Source organism: Cryptomeria japonica, chromosome 5 (genome assembly GCF_030272615.1).
Source record: "Cryptomeria japonica chromosome 5, Sugi_1.0, whole genome shotgun sequence".
Classification (NCBI taxonomy): domain Eukaryota; kingdom Viridiplantae; phylum Streptophyta; class Pinopsida; order Cupressales; family Cupressaceae; genus Cryptomeria; species Cryptomeria japonica.
Genome location: NC_081409.1, coordinates 33,204,461 through 33,223,352, shown reverse-complemented (window position 1 = coordinate 33,223,352; position 18,892 = coordinate 33,204,461). Strand labels below are relative to the sequence as shown.

The following is an 18,892-nucleotide window of genomic DNA, read 5'->3' as shown; positions in this document are numbered from 1 at the left end:
ATGGCCAAGATCTAATCTAAACAAGTGGCCCAGATTCATCCTTACAAAAAGAGGGACCCACACTCATAAATAGGGAGATAAATATCTACAACTACCCAAAAAGGAGCAATAACTACCAAAGGATAATTACAACTTTGAAATAATCCAAAAAGGGGAGGTGCACAAAAAACTTTACAATATGTTGACCAAAAGTCAACTGTCACCCTTTTGGGACAAAAGTGCACCTTTTAAGACTTGGAGGGAAAAAAGCATTTTTGAGAAACTGCTTTCTCTATCCTGGTTTCACATTCCTTTTGCAGAAACTGGTCTTCGCCATGCAGGTATTCTCGCCATAAATCACGACCTGCTGCTCGTTCCTCGCGGACATATTCCTGAAACTTGATGCATAATTGGAAGAGGGGATTAAAAGGTGGCATGGGAGGGTGGCGAATTTTGTATTGCATGCCTTCGAGATACTGGTCCACGTGCCTTAAACCGTCCTTCCAGCTGGAGCGATTACGCTCGAAGCATAATATGTTTGAATGGAACTGACCAGCAAAACTCAAGTCTTCAATGGAATAAGAAGCCTTATCTGCTCCCAATCTTCCCTCCCAATCCGGCCGGATTACACTGTCGGACAGGTCATTTATCCACCCCGAAACCATCGATCGGAGGATGGTCTTGCCTAGTTCTTGCATGTTCCCCAGAATCGCCTCACACGCGTCATTTTCTTTGTCAATAATTTCCTGGGCATCGTTCTTCATGGTGACGGTCCAATACCATTCCTTGAGAACACTGATGCTATGGGGACTCAAGATGTCAGGCAGTGTGGGAATTTGTGTATGTGTCCAGAAAAGAGCTCTTAGGAGGGGAAGGGTAGAGGCCGCTACTTCATGCATGTGAAGGGATTCTCTCTTTACTTCCAACAACCTGACGAGAGTGAGCTCTCGATGGAGAGCCATTTCCTTTACTTCTTTGAGGATCTGTTCTCCCCTTTTCTTAATGTCTTGCACCCATTCCTTAACGGCCTTTGCGGTATCCCGGATTCCTTCAAATTCAGTTGTGGTCCTCTGCGCCAATGCCATTGGGGGAATATGGGATTCAGAGGGGTTGTGTAGTGGCCGTAGGAGCTTATCGATGTATCCCTCGGCTTGTTCAGCACGGGCCCGATACATGTCCTTTTCAGCCGTGATTTCCTCGAGCTGTCTGAGTATGTTTTGCACCGAGTCCTTAAATTCCTCCTTTTCTTGCTCTTTTGTAGCTCGTCCGATGGGGATAGTCGTAATGCTATAATCTGCCAGGGTTATTTGATCGGCTAGCTTGTTTACGGGCGGGGTAGCAATATGAAGAGTGCGGTTCCTTTGCCCATCCTTGGTTATCTTAGAGTATGTTCTCGGTTTCTTCTTCCCTTTTGCTTTTGTTTGATCCATTCGTGAGAAGATGTCTTCAAGGTCGATGGGCGCCTTGGTGGCGGCCCTGCGCTGAGCTCTGGCGATCAGCCACTCTTGAGGCACCGTCTGGGTTGAGGATAGGGTTAAGTTAGCACCTTGTGCTCCCATACTTTCAACTGGCTGATCACAAATTAACAGCTGTCCCGCCATCGGAGGGGTGGAAGAAGGAGGAAGCTCTTTGTTTGCATCTAAGTTCTCCCCTATCTCACTGAATAATTGTCTGACATCTTCCTGTGATGGTGGCTCCTTGGTTCCCTCGAGCTCATGGATCTCGTCTGTTCTTTGTTCCCCTTCGACAGTTGAGTCGTCCTTGGCTGCATGGAGGAGTAGTAATTCATGGCGGCTCTGCTGGGTAGGTTCATGCACTTCGATCCCCTGGGTGGATGGGATTTCTCCTTCCTCTATCTGGTCACCCGGCTTAGTCGGATTGGGGCCCTTTTGCTCAGTGTCCGGCATATCTGGAGCAGGAGGATCGTTGGCTTGGAATGCCTCTATGTCGCTCTGGGAAGGCGGAGCAGGTATGCAATCCAAATCTATGGCACCATCGGGCGAACTGGGGTCTGAAGATGAAGTGGTCTCTGGCCTTCTTATGGGAATCTTCTCCCTCCTTGTTCTCTTGGACGTCCGAGTCCCTCTGCAAGCCTTAGTTTTCTTCCTTTTCTCTGGTTTTTCAGCTGATGTCCTTTCATCTTCGGAAGACTGAGAGTCGAAATTGCCCATCAGATGGTAAGTAAACTGGACCCCTTCATGGACTAGCCTCTCGATCTGGTGTTGTAACCATTGATCTGTGTATCTTGCCGGGGCTGCCATGACTGCTTCGAAATCCGTGATTGGGTCTTGAGACCAATCAACGCCTGGCAAGAGATGCCTCACTGCTTCGAATTCCCGGACTTGGAGACAGTTCCCCGAGTCTGTGAGCTGATCCGGGACCCGACGGTACTCAAAGAGTCGCATTTGCTGCACACTCAATCTAGAATATTCCCGTCGCCTGACTTCGTAGTCATCGGAGCAATTTTTCCAGTAATCTTCAATTGACTCCTTTGCTCTGTAGCGCCTACCATAAGCTCTCTTTGCCAAATTGTCATGATCAAAACATTTTCTTGGGAAATGTTCCTATAGGCCATAAGAGGCTAGCTCTGCAAGGGACTCTTCTGCTAGGGTGGGAGTTCTCAATTGGACATCATGGTTGCCTATGATCATTGGAAATGCGAATCCAGCCTGCTTGCTTTCTCGTAATAATATGCCGGCAGGGCGTGATTGCCTTGCCACTTCCATGAGGACTACTTTATCGGTTGGGTACCGCGGAAGTCGAAGGGGGGCACCTTCAAAGCCAGCAATTCGGATGTAGGAGAATCTTGGGAACTGAATAAACCAGGCCCCATACCTCTGCACTAAAATGGTAGCTTGCTCCGAGAGCCTTATGTGTAACCCTCCCTGCATTAGCCTGACTAGACGCATTGTGAAGGCGTCGTTGACACGTTCGTACTGTCCAACCGCGTAAGCCGGGCTGCTCTTTTCCCTTTGAGCTATATCCTGGTAGTGCAGCTGCGGGTAGCAATCATAAACCTTTACCTGACCAGGCCCATTCCCGATCTCACCTTTCATTATTAATCCTGGCAGTGGCTGGTTCTTTGCGAACATATAGACCAAATAGGAGGTCATGGTGAAATACTTCTTTGTCTCAAGCTCAATCAGCTGAGCGTGGATGTTATCACTTATGATCTGAGCCCAGTCAAACTTAGACTTTCCGGCAAAGACCTGTTCTGTAAAATAGAACATCCATTCTTCAAAGTAGTTGGACTTAGGGAGTCCCATGACTCGGCTAAGTAAGGTGACCATATCGCCATGTTCATTATGAAAGTCACTTCTGGGGGTCTTTTTCACAATCCTGGTGCTTGAAGGCCTTTTTTCTTTGAACCATTCTTCGTTAATTAGTGCCCTGCATCGAGCTGGGTTCATATCATACGCCCCCTGTGCCTCGTCCATTGTTGTAGCTATGGGATTATTTGGAAAGGGGATATCAAATGCATCGCCGATAGCCTCAGGGGAGAAGTCGGCAATAGTGATATCTTCCAGAAGCACTAATCTGGACTTTGGCTCGTAATGCCGAGCAGCTTCCACTACTAATTCATAGTTCTGGATTGCTGGAGGAAAACCTGCTGCTTGGGCGATGCCACTTTCCAGCATTTGCCTAGGCCTGCCATATGCATTGGGTGAGAAGACCCGATCCCTGAAATCCTGAATATCAATGTGGCCAAGGTCGGTGTCACCAATGTTGTCCCAGATACTCTGGACCTTTGACTCTCTTAACCCTCCCCTCTGATACTGATACTTCATTCTTTCAACTTTCCGTGGGATGTCTGATTTGGATGCTCGTGAGGTTTCTGCTGCAGCGGGTGTTTTTGATGATTCTGCCGCTGATTTAGGCATTTATCCTGCACAGCCAGACACGGATTACAAGGTGACACGAGAATGACGATGCGGGTTAGATAATAACAGAAGTGTTTCAACAGACCGAGATTAGTTTAAATATCACTCTGGGCTAACAATCTGATTAACTTCTACAGCATCATATTCCTGAAGATTTATGACTAAGCATTCTTACTCTCGAATTTTTTTTGATTAATTTTAACAAAGGCAAAACATGAGAATTTTGAAAAGAGATGCAGTTTTCGGCCAAACTCCGGGAATAAGTTCTAAATTTTGGATGCTCGAATGATGGAGATGCAGACTCTAAGCATTTCAAATTTTGCGTATTTGCATATTTGATCCACACATTTTAAATGACCGTACGCGATAAGGCGTACTTACCTGATCGGAGCGAATGATGGGTGATTGCTCGACCTTGCGGGGAGGGGCGAGCGGATGACCCTACAAAATTCGAATCCCAACGGTTATCCTTCCTGTTTAAATTTTCGCAGTTTGGAAGATGAAAGAGGATTTATTAATTTCACATGGTTCTGTGTCTAGCAACCTGAATTTTAAATGGTCGATGGGAGGATGATGCAGTGTCTTACCTCCTTGCTTTCGGATTTAAGAGTTCCTTTCGAATTTCGAATTGGAGGTTTTCGAATCTAACCTTCGCGGGTGTGCTCGTCCTGACCTCCGCGTTACACACTGTGCCTTCTGCGTTTAATGTTTTGCTTGCTTTTGGACTTCGTTTTTAAACTTTCACCTTGGAATTTCGGACGCTTAGGGTCCGAAAACGCTGTTTGCCCGATGATGTTGAAGCTCGAACGCGGGGGTCCGAAGTGCGTTTTGATGTTGTTTTAGAAGCTTATACTGTCTTTGTTATTCAGACGCGGGGGTCCGAAGTGCGTCTCGACGTTGCTTTTGAAACACCACACTTTCCCTTTCGAAGCTTAGGGTCCGAAGAATGTTATTTGATATGTTTTAAAACTTACACTTCGTCCTTTTCATTCGGACGCGAGGGTCCGAAGTGTGCCATGCGCTGTGTTTTTAAAACCTCAGTTCGCCCTTTTCATTCGGAGCTTAGGGCCCGAAGTATGTATGATGCTGGAGAAATGCCTTTAAAAACTTACTTCGCCCTTGGTCATTCGGACGCGGGGGTCCGAAAACGCTGTTTATGTTGCTTTTATAAAAAAACTTTAACTTTGTCCCTTTTCGGAGCCTAGGGTCCGAAGTATGTATGATGTGCGTTTTTTTTTTTTTTTTAAAACTTCAACTTCGCCTTTTTCGGAGCTTAGGGTCCGAAGTATGTATGGTGTGCGTTTTTGCTTTTAAAACTTCAACTTCGCCCTTTTCGGAGCTTAGGGTCCGAAGTATGTATGGTGTGCGTTTTTGCTTTTAAAACTTCAACTTCGCCCTTTTCGGAGCTTAGGGTCCGAAGTATGTATGGTGTGCGTTTTTGCTTTTAAAACTTCAACTTCGCCCTTTTCGGAGCTTAGGGTCCGAAGTATGTATGGTGTGCGTTTTTGCTTTTAAAACTTCAACTTCGCCCTTGGTCGATATTCGGACGCGGGGGTCCGAAACGTGGTTTTTTGAACAATGTTTTAAAACTTCACTTTGCCTTTTCGGGGCTTAGGGTCCGAAAACGGTGTTTATGTAGCTTTTAAAAAAAAACTTTAACTTTGTCATTTAGGGTCCGAAATGCGATGTTTGCACAATGTTTTAAAACTTCACTTTGTTGAAGTTCGGACCTAAGGTCCGAAATGGATGTTTGCACAATGTTTTAAAACTTCACTTTGTTGAAGTTCGGACCTAAGGTCCGAAATGGTCGCGCAGCATTACGTTTTAACTTAATTTTGGACATTTCGGACCTGGGGTCCGAAAATGGTATTCCACCTTACGCTTTTAAATTTTGAATTTTCGCTTTCGGACACTTAAATCCAAAAAGAGGAGCGCATAACGTTTTTTACCTTAACTTGACTTTCGCCAAGTTCGGACCTGGGGTCCGAAAAGGAGATGCATTATGTTAAGTTTTGAAATTTTGGAACAAACTCTCGGTATTTACGCCCGAAAGCCAGATCAGTCAAAAGGGCTCATTGGTTCATTACTCCAACGTTGATCAGCTTACGGACTGATCACGAACTCGCTCGAGGAGATACGAGAAACTCTGATTCAATTCTCGGGATGACGATCAAAAAACTCAAAACTGGAAAGGGGGACCCTGTCGGCGACAGGGGGCGTGTGCAACGCACAACAGAAACACAAGGGGACTTACGATTTGCAACCAGCTAATCTACTGTGATTTTCGAATTACGAAATAAAGAGCAAAAGGAAAGGGTTAAGAGATCTAAAACTAACAACACGGGTATGCGGGTAGACAGATTCAACATAGCCAATTCCTGCTTGGCCAGAATAGATCACAACTTTGCAGGAACGGTGCAATCTTCAAAGGGACTTGGAAGATTTTCAGACTGGAGATGCACGGCTAAGCACACAATTCTGGCGCAGCTTAGACGGACATCTGCAATTGAACTAAGCACAATTAAAGGCTCAGGTTAACCACACAAAAGGATACACAATCAGTATATCCTCAGTGGTATGAGCCTGAATCTATAAAATACCTGCACACCCAAAATAGAAAGATCTATCTAAAATATTGAAAGAAACCATGCAAACAGGATGAAAACAAGACAATAAACACCAAATCAATGTTTATATATTGATCTCATCTGCCTATCACAACAATTTCTACAACATCTCTATGCTACTGCTAAGATCTAACCTATTCTAACTCTAAAATCTAACTATCTAACAAGCTTTGATTATTTCACTGCCTAACTATCTAACCCCTTTACAAAAGAAAGGCCTCTGCCTTTTATAGATATTACAATTTTTGAATCAGAGGCCAGGATGGACTGCATCCAAGGGTCCTGATCTGCCTTCCAGAAGTTGACAGCTTTAACCCATGCCCAATTAATTCTTAGTTATCCAACCAGCAACTATCTCAACTACTTGCCACTATTTGGCTTTAATTCAGGTCTATCCAATCTTCTTGGTGGTTGGGAATAGTTATCGACAAAAATATCTTGCACGAGACCCATAGGCAGTTTACAATAAAGCAATTTCAGCTTTAAAACTGAATTTCTGGACTTAAATCCAACTGTGTGCTTTTTTGAGAATGCATAAACTTGCAGCATTCAGAGTGTTCTTTTGCTTTTTGCCTTCAATTTCTCCGGTGGACTTTATCTTTGTTCAGTGGCATGGTTCCCAATGCTCGGTTGCTTTGATCCTGCATTGCATCTTTCTCTTCCAGCTTCCAGCGCTTGGCCTTGGATTGCGATCCTTCCTTGATTTGCGTTTGAGGCTTTCTCCTGGTTCTTCGATGACGTCTTGCGATCAATCAACCAATTTCATTTCATTAAATTAATTTAACAAATATTAAATTTAATCATGACGTCTGGCCTGAGAAGCTCTTTGTGAGATGTATCTTGAAAATGCTTCTCTTTTCTCTTTGAATGTGAAATCTGATCCTTGGTCGATTTACTTCTGCGTGATTTTACCTTTGGAGTCTTGGATGTTTTAAATGGGTTTACGACGTTTTGAAAACTTTTTATAGCGCGACTCTGGAGGTTTGAAGGGCTTCTGCAAATTTTAAAATCCCAACACTCATGCGTTTTTTGGTGAATTTCGAAGCATTTAACACCTTCTGCGATTCGGAGTTTCAAGACGCTTTTACAACTTTTAGGAGTTTTCGCGATTTTGGTGCCCAAAGGCATTTTCAGACCATTGAACTCTTCTTGCAACTTAAAGAAAACTTCGGATCCTTTGGACATTTTTGCAAATTCGGAGTATTTAAACTTTTTGCGAATTTTCAAAACCTTTCACTTTTGGCTCCTGGGTCTGATTTTGAGGATTTAATATGAATTTTGAACCTGGAGAAGTTTTTGCAACTTTCGACGCTTTTCACATATTTCACATTTTGCCCCAGGGTCCGAAAATGAGAACTTAAGGCGAATTTTGGACCTTATGACATGTTTGGCGAATTTTTAAAGAAACTTCGGACCTAGGGGATGATTTTGCAAACTCGATACACTTTCCCATTTACCCCCCAGGGTTCGAAAATGGATGCTTAAGGCGAGTTTCGGACCTTTGCCATCCTTTTGCAAATTTCGCAACTTCAAGAGTCACGACGCCCTTATTCTCAAAAAACACTTCGGAGCTGGAGGCGTTTTTGATCTTAAATGATTTTCGGAGCTGGGGGGAACTTTCGCGATTTTGGGACCAAGTGCGTCCCTTTTCAAATATTTCGCACACTCCCCATATGCTTTCTAGGGTCTGAAAAAGAAAACTTAAGGCGGATTTCGGACCTAAACGCCACTTTGCAACTCTTCACGTTTTTCAGTTTTCTCCCCAAGGTCTGAAAATGAGCATCCAAAGTGTTTTTCGGAGCTAAACGCCTTTTTTTGGCGAACTCTATCATTTTCGGAGCTAAACCACCTTTGGCAAGTTTTAAAGAAAACTTCGGATCCTTTAGACATGCACGCAAATTTGGAGTTTGAAGGCGTTTTTGGAGAACTAGAGGCATTTTGGACCCTAGCGCATGTTTCGCCACTCAAGAAAACTTCAGAGTTTTAAACGCTTTCTACAATTTCTAAGGATTTCGGACTTTTAACATGCTTTGCAAATTCTTACAAAAACTTCGGACCTGAACCAGCTTTTGGAAATTTCGGAGCCATTGAACCTTTTTGCAATTTCGCCAAAATTTCAAATTTCGGAGCTAGGGTCCGAAATTGGGGACTTAAGTGAATTCGGACCTAAAAGCACTTTTGGCAAGTTAAGTGAATTTCGGACCTCCAGCCAGTTTTGTCAACTTTTTCACTTTTTGGCCCAAGATCCGAAATTGGAGGACTTAAGTGATTTTCGGACCTCTGGAGGCTTTTTGCAACATTTAAACATTTTCTAGTTTTTGCCTCTGGGTCCGAAATTGGGCATTTTGGGCGATTTTAAACGTTTTCTTCAAGGAGCGTGAGCTTGGGCACTTGGGCAAGTTTATCCAAATCTCGCTGAAGGATCATTTCATGGAATATAACATTTAAGTATAATAGCGAGCAGAGCACAATAACTTTTATTGTGCATCCAGTAGGAATTGAACCCGCGACTTCCCAATTATGAGTTGGGTGCTTTAACCATTCAGCCATGGATGCATATTAATAATAATAATAATAAGTATCGGCTTAGATCTTAAATTGGATACCCAAAACTATTGTTTTCAACAAACAAATAAAGAAATGTAACGAACTTGCTCGAGAGTTGTATTGAAGGTTATTTATCTTGCAATGCATCACTTTGATGTCTAGTCAGAGCTTGCCAACAAAACTGAAGAGTTCATAACTAACTAATAATATAATAGTTTCATTATTAGTTCATTTTCGGGGCTTAGAACCATTCTTCTTGAAATGGAATGACCGTAGACAGAGACTGTCAATTAGTTTGGGGCGGACGTAGCCAAGTGGTTCTAAGGCAGTGGATTATGAATCCACCACGCGCGGGTTCGATCCCTGTGGTTCGCCCGGTAAAAAAAATCGACCGGATTCAATTCATTGTGATTTTCTATCATGAATCAAATGATGAGTGATTGACGATACATTATGTTATGTGTATATGTATATACATATAACAAATGTTATGTATGTAGCTATATACATATAACAAGATCTAATAATAAAATAGAGATAAAAGAACAAATTGAATCGATGGGAGGATTGGGATCTTTCCAAAACTATTTCCTTGGTTTTGCATTGATTCATTGAAATAACCATACACGACATCACATATAACATAACAAAAGCATTCATTTGGAGGCAGTAACCAAATCGAATCCCAAACCTATCTTCTCCTCTTATCATTTGCCATGCAGTCAATTGGTTTTTCTCTTCTATTATTTGAATAAAGAGAACTAAGTCTTAATTAGTAGGGAGTTCCATCTGCTTCAAATTAATGAACAAAATTGCATTGATCTGGGAATGGAGGAAGGGTCTTTTGCTTGGCTTCCTCCATTTACTCAGGAGAGAATGAGGTTTAAGATGTGAGGGGGCTAAAAAAACAAAACAATGTCAAACAATGTAACATGCTACAATTATATAATATAAATAAGGCAAAGTTCAACTCAAAATTAAATCAAACGAATCACAAGTTCGGAAGATAAAAAAGAAATAAAAGGAGACGAAAAGATGAAAATAGCAGTTTATGGAAAAGGCGGAATTGGTAAATCAACCACTAGTTGTAATATTTCAATTGCCCTAGCTAGACGTGGTGAAAAAGTGTTACAGATTGGATGTGATCCCAAACATGATAGTACTTTTACTGAGACAGGATTTTTGATACCTACAATTATAGATACTTTGCAGTCCAAAGATTATCATTATGAAGAAGAAGAAAAGGAGGAGTGTGGTAAAATACTCTTTTGTCTTTATGCCAGATTTCATAAATACTTATGCAAAAGTTATCACATAATAAAACTTGTTCTTTTCATTTATACTTTAAGTTATATTCCATATATACTTTCAGGATGTTTGAGAGTGGTTTCAAACCTCCAGGAGTTATATTGCAAATTCTAGTTTTTGGAGGTTTCCTCAGTTTTTCAGAGTTAGCCAAATTTCAGGATCAGGACATTCCAGAGTTAGCCAAATTTCAGGGTCAGGAAATTCCAGACTTAGCCAAATTTCAGGGCATTTGGAGATTAAGATGACATTCCAGACTCCATCACTCACCAACTTGATCCTTCATATCCCCTTCCTCTTCCGCAAAGACAGAAAGGCACAAACCGGGGGGGGGTCCTTGACGGGTGTGCGATTCGCACAACACACTTATTATTCAAATCAAATCTGCACTTCTCATCACCAAATTATCCCCCCTCTCAAATGAGGTTTTCTTCTCCCTTGTATATATCATTGTTGAGGGAGTCACAACTTTTCCTTTCATGTCTTTTAACTTTTCATTAACTTAATTAATTTTTTATTAATCATATTTAATTATATCATTTTATATTTTAATTTTATTATTATCATTTATTATTAAATTCTATTTCAAAGTGGGGATATTACAGAACACCCACGAACTGAATCCTGCTGAGCTACGAACGATCATCTAGAAGTTCGAAGGATTCATGTCTTCACATGCTGCAACTTAAGTGTTTTTCAACACTTAGTTGCATTTTTTCCAGAATTGTAATCTCTTAATTGTAGTTTTTCTTTTGAGAAGTTACATGCAAAAACATTTTGTAAATTGCAAGTCAAGTCTTTACTTGGACTTTTGTAATTATATGTAAAACAACTACAAGTTGTGTTCAGTTAGGACTGTAGTTGGAATAACTTATAGTTAGTTATTGAATAAGTCTTGGTGGTGGAGAGAATCTCTCAAGTTAGTTAGGATCCTCCCACCTTTTTCTCAAGACTCCTCTTCTATAAATACTTGAGGGGTCTATTGTAATCTTTATCTTTTAGAAAGCAAGCAAAAACTTTGCCAAATTTATAGGAAAAAATTCTTTGAACTTTTATGTGTGAATTTAAGAATTGAAAGAAATAGAAGAAAATTGCTCAAGCTTTGAGTCTTTGTGCTACATTCTTGAGTTTGTGTTCCATATTATCTTTTTTGCAAGTGTTTCTTTGAGAGCTTAATCGAATCTGATTTGCAGTCTTTGAGCTGCAAGTATTGGAGATTAATTTAGTTAAAGTAGAAGATCTATTGAGAAAAACTGTAAGATTTTGTGCTTGCACTTGTTCTTAAGAGAGTTTAGAAGTAGATTTTGTAAGAAATAGCTGTGAGTCTTTGAGCTTGTACTAGTTCTTACTGTTTTACGTAGAAGAGAATAAGGTATTTTAGTCTTTGTGCTGATATAATTTGTTTTGAATATCATTAATATAGAAAAAAGGTAGATAGGACTTCACATAATCAAGACTTTGAGCTTCACATTGCTGTCCCGTCCCGAAGGAAATGACGAAAGTCTTTGAGCTTTCAGGAAACTTAATTTCCTTTCTCTCATTTCATTTCAAAAGTTGTTACTGTTGTTTTATGTTAAATTGCTATCAGTTTTCTGTGAAAAGAAAAGGATATTGGCTTTCTTGAAAGAAGAAGAAAGACTGTTGTTCCATCCTATTTTAGTTTTAAGTTGTAGATAGATAGGGGGAGCCTTCCCTTAATTAGGAGAGTTTTACTCACACATTGTGGTTGAAACCAAAATTTTGTATATTTCCCCAAGTGTACAAAATTTTCAACCAACAAAGTTCTTTCTACATGATGCAACCATGATGCAAAACCAACACTAAAGTTTTGTTATTAGTCTTCTCCTTCTTTGCAAGTATATTCTAGTATTGATCAAAGAAAGAATAATGTACAATCAACATTAATATTCTGGTATTAGTCTTCATCATGATTGACCTACTTCTGAAAGAGAACAAGGATAACAAAATGATCATTCAACAACTACAACATCAATGTCTGTCATTACTTTGTTATTTGAAGATTGCCATTTCCCCATTCAAGACAACCAGAAATTTTATTGACACTAATGCATTTGTTTAGACTTGACATCAATGACAACTTCTTCCAACAATTTCCTCATTTTTCATTGATGGCAAAACTCCAAGCTAAAAATCAGACTATATTTTGCCAAGATAGTATTCAAACTATAACAATGAACTGCAACAATAAATATGCAATAATCATCAACAAACTTTGAAATCTGATTACAAAGAAAGTAGCATCAACCAACAAATTGGAATCTGAATCTGAAGATCGCAAAGTCCATCTACAACAAGAGATTCAAACCTGAAAACTGTATCAACAACAATCAAAGCACATCTGCAACAAAGCTGCAACAAATCTGCACTAATTTCTCCTCCTTTGACATCAATGACGGAGGCTAGGGATATGAAATAAAATAGGGAAATACTCCCCCTGAGAAGATGCATTCTAAATAGAACTAGAGAGAAGCCAAAACCCTGAGCTTCCATCTATGCCAAAACCAGCTTGCATCAACTTGCCCCAACAAACAATGTTTACCTTTTACTTCTCTAAGATCATAGACATTGCTTTCTATTCTTTTTCCTTTAGCAATCAACTTTCCTGATTTAGCTTTCCTTATTTCACAACCTTGAGCATTAAAAATTACAAAGTATCCATTGTCACACATTTGACTAACATTTAACAAATTATATTTCAATCCTTCAACATACCAAACATTATGTGTTTCTAATGAATCATTTATGCTTAAAGTACCTTTACCATGAATCTTGGTTGATGATTTATCTCTAAACTTCACAAAGCCACCATTCCCATTTGTAAGCTTGATGAACTTGCTCTTATCACCAGTCATGTGATTAGAGAAACCACTATCTATTATCCAAAGGTTCTACCTTTTCGTATGCAAAGAAGTAGTGGTCAGACAGGTTACAAGACAGTACACATGCCATGGCAAAAGGCTAAATTGTTATCGCAACCCTATCTGGGACATAATAGAAAGTTTTGATGCCTTCAACATCAAGACTATTTTTCGATCACAAAACTAGGTTGCTGATTCATTGGCACAAGATGCAAGCTCCTTAGAACCACTATCAATGCAGAGTTTGAAGAAGGTCACGGTTGAGCTGACATCAGTCCCTTTTGTTCCGGATAATGTCACCAATTTTCAAGTGTTCGATGATGATAGGCACATTATCGACTTCATCACAAGTTCAAATGTATTCACTACACAAATTATTGATGAAGAAGAACCTCAAGAGGCTGAAATCGACATCGAAGGTGTCCTAAATCTCAAAACGAACACTATTCCTAGAAGGACGGTGCAACTTGAAAGGATCTTTGATTGGGATCAGCTCAAGTCTCGCAAGGAAGGTGATTCTGAAGGAGGCATATGTGACAAGATCAACATTGGCACGATAGATAATTAGAAGAATGTGCTGATTGGAAAAGTATGCACAGCCCAAGAAAGGGACGAAATTCTCAAAAACATGAGAATTTCTAGATATCATTGCTCGGGGATATGAGGAACTGAAAACTTATGATACCTCAATCATAACACACACTATACCACTCTGGCCGGATTCAAAACCATTTAGGAAGAGGCAACGACCAGTAAATGTTCTCTTGGAGCCTCTGATTTATCAAGAAGTGAAGAAGCTACTGGCTTCCCGCATTATCTTTCCATAAGGCATTCTACCTGGTTGGCCAACCTTGTCCCTGTAAGGAAAAAGAATGGTGAAATCCGATTGTGCGTAGACTTCCACAATTTGAATAGGGCATCGGAAAAAGATAACTACCCACTACCCTCATTGGACGAGGTATTGCAGATGATCAATGGATCCCAAATGATGTCATTCCTGGATGGGTATTTCGGATACAACCAGGTAATGGTTGAGTACGAAGACCGACTGAAGACGACATTCACCACCAAGTGGGGAGTGTTTGCTTACAAATGGATGCCTTTTGGGCTGATTAACGCAGGGGCAACATTTCAACACGCCATGGACATTGCTTTCAAGGACCTGGTTAGAAAGTGCATAATCATCTACATGGATGATTTAACTGTGTTTTCTAAACAGAGAGAAGATCATGTGGATGATCTGAGGAAAATTTTTCAGCGATGCCGGCAATTTGGGGTCTTTCTAAACCCAAAAAAATGCATGTTCGAAGTGACTGAAGGAAAGTTACTTGGACATCTAATCTCACATAAAGGGATCTCAATTGACCCCAACAGAATCAAAGCCATATTGCAGATCAACCTTCCCGCGAGAAAGAAAGAGTTGAAATCATATTTCGGGAAGATAAATTTTGTTAGAAAATTTATAACTGGATTTGCTGAGATAGTCCGCCACCTCAATGACATGCTCAAGAAGGATGCCTAGATAGAATGGACCCCGATGACCAAAAGAGCTTTTGAAGAGATCAAACAAGCTATCATCCAGGCACCAGTTTTGGTAAGCCCGGATTATCTACGACCATTCTACATCTATTCTTTTGCTTCCGAGCATACTTGCACAACAATTCTAACTCAGCAGAAGGAAGGAGGAGGAGAACACCCAATATCATTCATGAGTACCCCATTGAAGTATGCAAAGATGAGGTAGCCCAATGTAGAAACGAAGACCTATGCGTTGGTTAAGGCCATCAAGAAATTCCAGCACTACATATTAAGGAGTAAGATACATGCCATAGTGCCAGATGTTGCTGTGAAAACACTGCTGATGTAGAATGAGCTGGGAGAAAGGAGAGGTAAATGGGTGACCATCATCCAAGAATACGATATTGAGATCCAACCCATGAAGTTAGTTAGACGTCAAGATTTAACACAGACCCTTGCATCATAATGCTCGGGAATTGTTCATCAACAATACCTACTTGAACAGGTCTCGCCCGATGAATGGTATGATGACATCACTTTCTATTTTCTCAATCAGAGATGTCCATCACACCTCAATCCAGTGTAGAAAAGAGCTCTAAGGATGAAAAGCAACTGCTTTATGCTGCAAGTTGTTGTCCTGTACCGGAAGAACCATGAGGGGATTTACCTAAGGTGCATAAATCGAGAGGAAGCAAAGCATATCATGGAGCATTTACACACTATGGAACCGAACATGGATCCGGCTTGTCAACAACCCACCAGATATTGAGGGCATGCTATTATTGGCCTACCCTATTCAAAGACACCCATGAACACGTGAAGACCTGTCACGTTTGTCAGGTAGTTGCAACCAAGTAACGAACCCCACGAATGATGCTGTAGCCAGTCGTGGAGGTGAAACCATTCGCTCAATGGGTGCTCGACTTTATTGGTATGATCAATCCACCTTCCTCTACGTATGCACAGGTACATTCTAACCACTTCTGATTACTGTACGAGGTGGTCCGAGGCTCAATCTTTAAAGCAATGCAATGTTCATGCTGTTATTAAATTTTTAGAAAAAAATATTATTACACACTTTGGTTGTCCGCATGCTTTAGTCTGTGATAATGGGCCTGCATTTGCATCATTAAAATTTTCTAACTGGGCTTTTGATTACGGGATAATGTTAAAATTTTCATCTAACTACTATCCCCAAGGAAACGGTCTAGTTGTGTCCACCAATAAGAACCTGCTACAAGTGATCAAAAAACTGCTTGATAAAAATCCAAAAGATTGGCACACCCAACTTAGGTTCGCCCTTTGGGCAGACTGCACGAGACTGAAGTCAGCCATTGGAACATCACCATATCACTTGGTATATGGACTTGACCCCATTTTCCCCGTACAACTGAGAATTCCAACCTTGCAGTTCATGCAAGAGTATCTAGGGATCGATAACAATGACGAAGCCAGGCTGTCTCAACTGTTACATTTAGAAGAGAAAATAGACAACGCCATTGACAACTTTGCCAAGCATTAGGAGGTAGTCAAACGCTGGTTTGACAGGAGAGAAAAGGTGAAAGTCTTTCATATTTCGGACCTTGTCCTTTGCTAGGATAAGGCACATGAGCGGAAAGGAGAGCATGAGAAATTCGATAATCTGTGGCTCGGTCCTTTCCAGATTTCTAAAATCCTGGGAGAAAATGCATTCTGACTGAGGACCCTAACAGGTGAGGATATTCCCTTGCCTTTAAACGGTCAATTCCTTAAGCATTACTTCCAACCATAGGTTTCTTTTGAAGCCTTTCCTGTGAATAGTAGAGTAATCTTTCCGTTTTCCTGCTTTAGTGTAGTTTGCTTTCTGTTTAGTTTAGGTTTGTTTTCGAAGGTTGGTCTTTTGTCATTTTGAAGAGAGAGCTTGAGTTTATTGTACGACAGTGATATAAAAAGTCAGAGTTTCGTGACCCACCATTTCTTTGATCTAAGCTTTGATAAGACTCTTGATCACAAGAGTGCCCAATAGAGAGGTTGGATCGATATAGATGACCTTTCACTTCAAAATCTTGTTTTTCGTCAAAATTCATCCTCAACATCATGATTACTGCACAATACACTTAATGATTGCATAGACCTAGTTGCTCGTCAAAAGGACACTGTGTCAATGTCAAAATCTAAAGCTCTGCTTTAGCGACCACTGTTATGCTCAATCCCACGTAGGCTATGTTGCCTGTTGGTTGAAAATTTTGTACACTTGGGGAAATATACAAAATTGTGGTTTCAACCACAGCACACGAGTAAAAACTCTCCTAATTAAGGGAAGGCTCCCCCTATCTAGCTACAACTTGGAAAATAAAATAGGATGGGACAGCAATCTTTCTTCTTTTTTCAAGAAAGACAATATCCTTTTCTCTTCACAGAAAAGGATAGCGATTGAATAACAACAGTAACCACTTTCAAGTGAAATAAGAGAAAGGAAATGAAGTTTCCTGAAAGCGCAGACTTCTGTCACTTCCTCCGGGACGAGACAGCAATATCAAGCTCAAAGGCTTGACTATTGGAAGTCCTATCTACCCTTTGCTATACTAAATTTTACAATGAATAAAAGACAACAGCTCAAAGACTGAAATAATTTATTCTTTTAACACAAAGACAAGAACTAATGCAAGCTCAAAGACTTGCTGGTATTTCTAATCAAACAATAATTTTTCCTCAAGAATAGATGCAAGCTCAAAGACTTGCTGCTCCTTCTAGAGATTTCCTATTTTAATTAATCTTCTCTACTTGCAGCTCAAAGACTTCAAATCAGATTGGACTAAGCTCCTTTAGAAACACTTTGCATAGAAGAAATAAAAAGATTCAAACTCAAACATGTAGCTCAAAGACTCAAAACTAGAGTAATCCTTCTTTCTTATTCTTCAAAACTTTCAATTCACATACATAAGCTCAAAGACTTCTTGCTGTAAATTTGGCAGAGTTTTTGCTTGCTTTCCAAAAGATATATATTACAATAGACTCCTCCAGTATTTATGGAAGAGGAGCCTTGAGAAAAAGGTGGGAGGATCCTAACTAACTTGAGAGATTCTCTCAACCACCAAGACTCATTCAATAACTAACTGAGACTTCATTAACTAACTAAGAGTTACTCCAATTAACTAAGACTTATTCCAACTACAGTCCTAATCGGACACAACTTGTAGTTGTTTTACATGTAATTACAAAAGTGCAAGTAATGTGTAACTTGCGTTTTACAAAAATACTTTTACATGTAACTTGTCAAAACGAAATTACAAATGCATAACTAAAATTATTCCATGTGTCTAAAGAAACGACTCTAACTGCATCATCCTTTGTCTGTGATGATCTTCATGTCGCTTCAGGATGCTAGAACTTGAAGTATTATAGATTGGTAAAGACATCTTGAACCGGAACGGGAACTTGCATCCTTGTCTTCTTGCTTGGGGTAGTACTAGCTTTTCAAGAGGGAACGGGCTGCCTTCCTCTTTTCATGTCATGACCATCTTTGTCTTGAAAGCATTCTATGCTCTCAACCATGAATTGTTGTTGTGTCTCTTCTTTGTATCATCCTTCATTCTTGAAATCTTCTTGCAAAATAAGGCCCATGCCTTAATCCATTGATTTGGTAGATCGTGTGTGCAAACCGGTCTGACAAGGGAAGGGATAAATTGATGCAAAAGTGGACTCACAAGTGAATTTTGGGTTTTGGAAGCTGCATTATAGGTAGACTTTAAATGGGGAAAACGAATGAATGTGTAAAATGAGTGGATGAAATGGTATGTACGGATGAGGGAATTGGAAGCGGATAGGTAAAAATGAATTTCAAGAAGATCACTTGGAACTTTGCCAATGCAAAAATGGGAAGAACTTTCAACTTGCGACCCAGATTTCAAAAAAACCCCATTTTGAAAGGATGGGTATTTCTCATCTTTGCAACTTGGAATTTCAACAAAAGATAGATAAATCTTTTATCCGTAAGGGAAGAACAATGATTTTCATCCAACTTGTAATCGGAATTTAAAATCCCGAATACAAGTAAAGAGGGAAAATGGGGAAGAACAATGCAATTCTAAAATTGCTTTACAAAAGGGAAAATCTCTCTCACAAAATCTGATTTTTGGGGAAGAACCAACCATTTACAAATTTACAACTAGAAAGG

General features: G+C 40.2%; 1 protein-coding gene and 1 non-coding gene across 3 annotated transcripts in view; both read right to left on the bottom strand.

The window, feature by feature from the left end:
• The window catches only part of LOC131057374 (uncharacterized), a 339,223-nt gene that overhangs the window by 19,238 nt on the left and 301,093 nt on the right, over nucleotides 1-18,892 (bottom strand). The window lies entirely within an intron of this gene.
• TRNAM-CAU (transfer RNA methionine (anticodon CAU)) lies at nucleotides 8,971-9,043 on the bottom strand. The gene has a single exon. It is a non-coding gene; the product is annotated as a tRNA-Met (tRNA).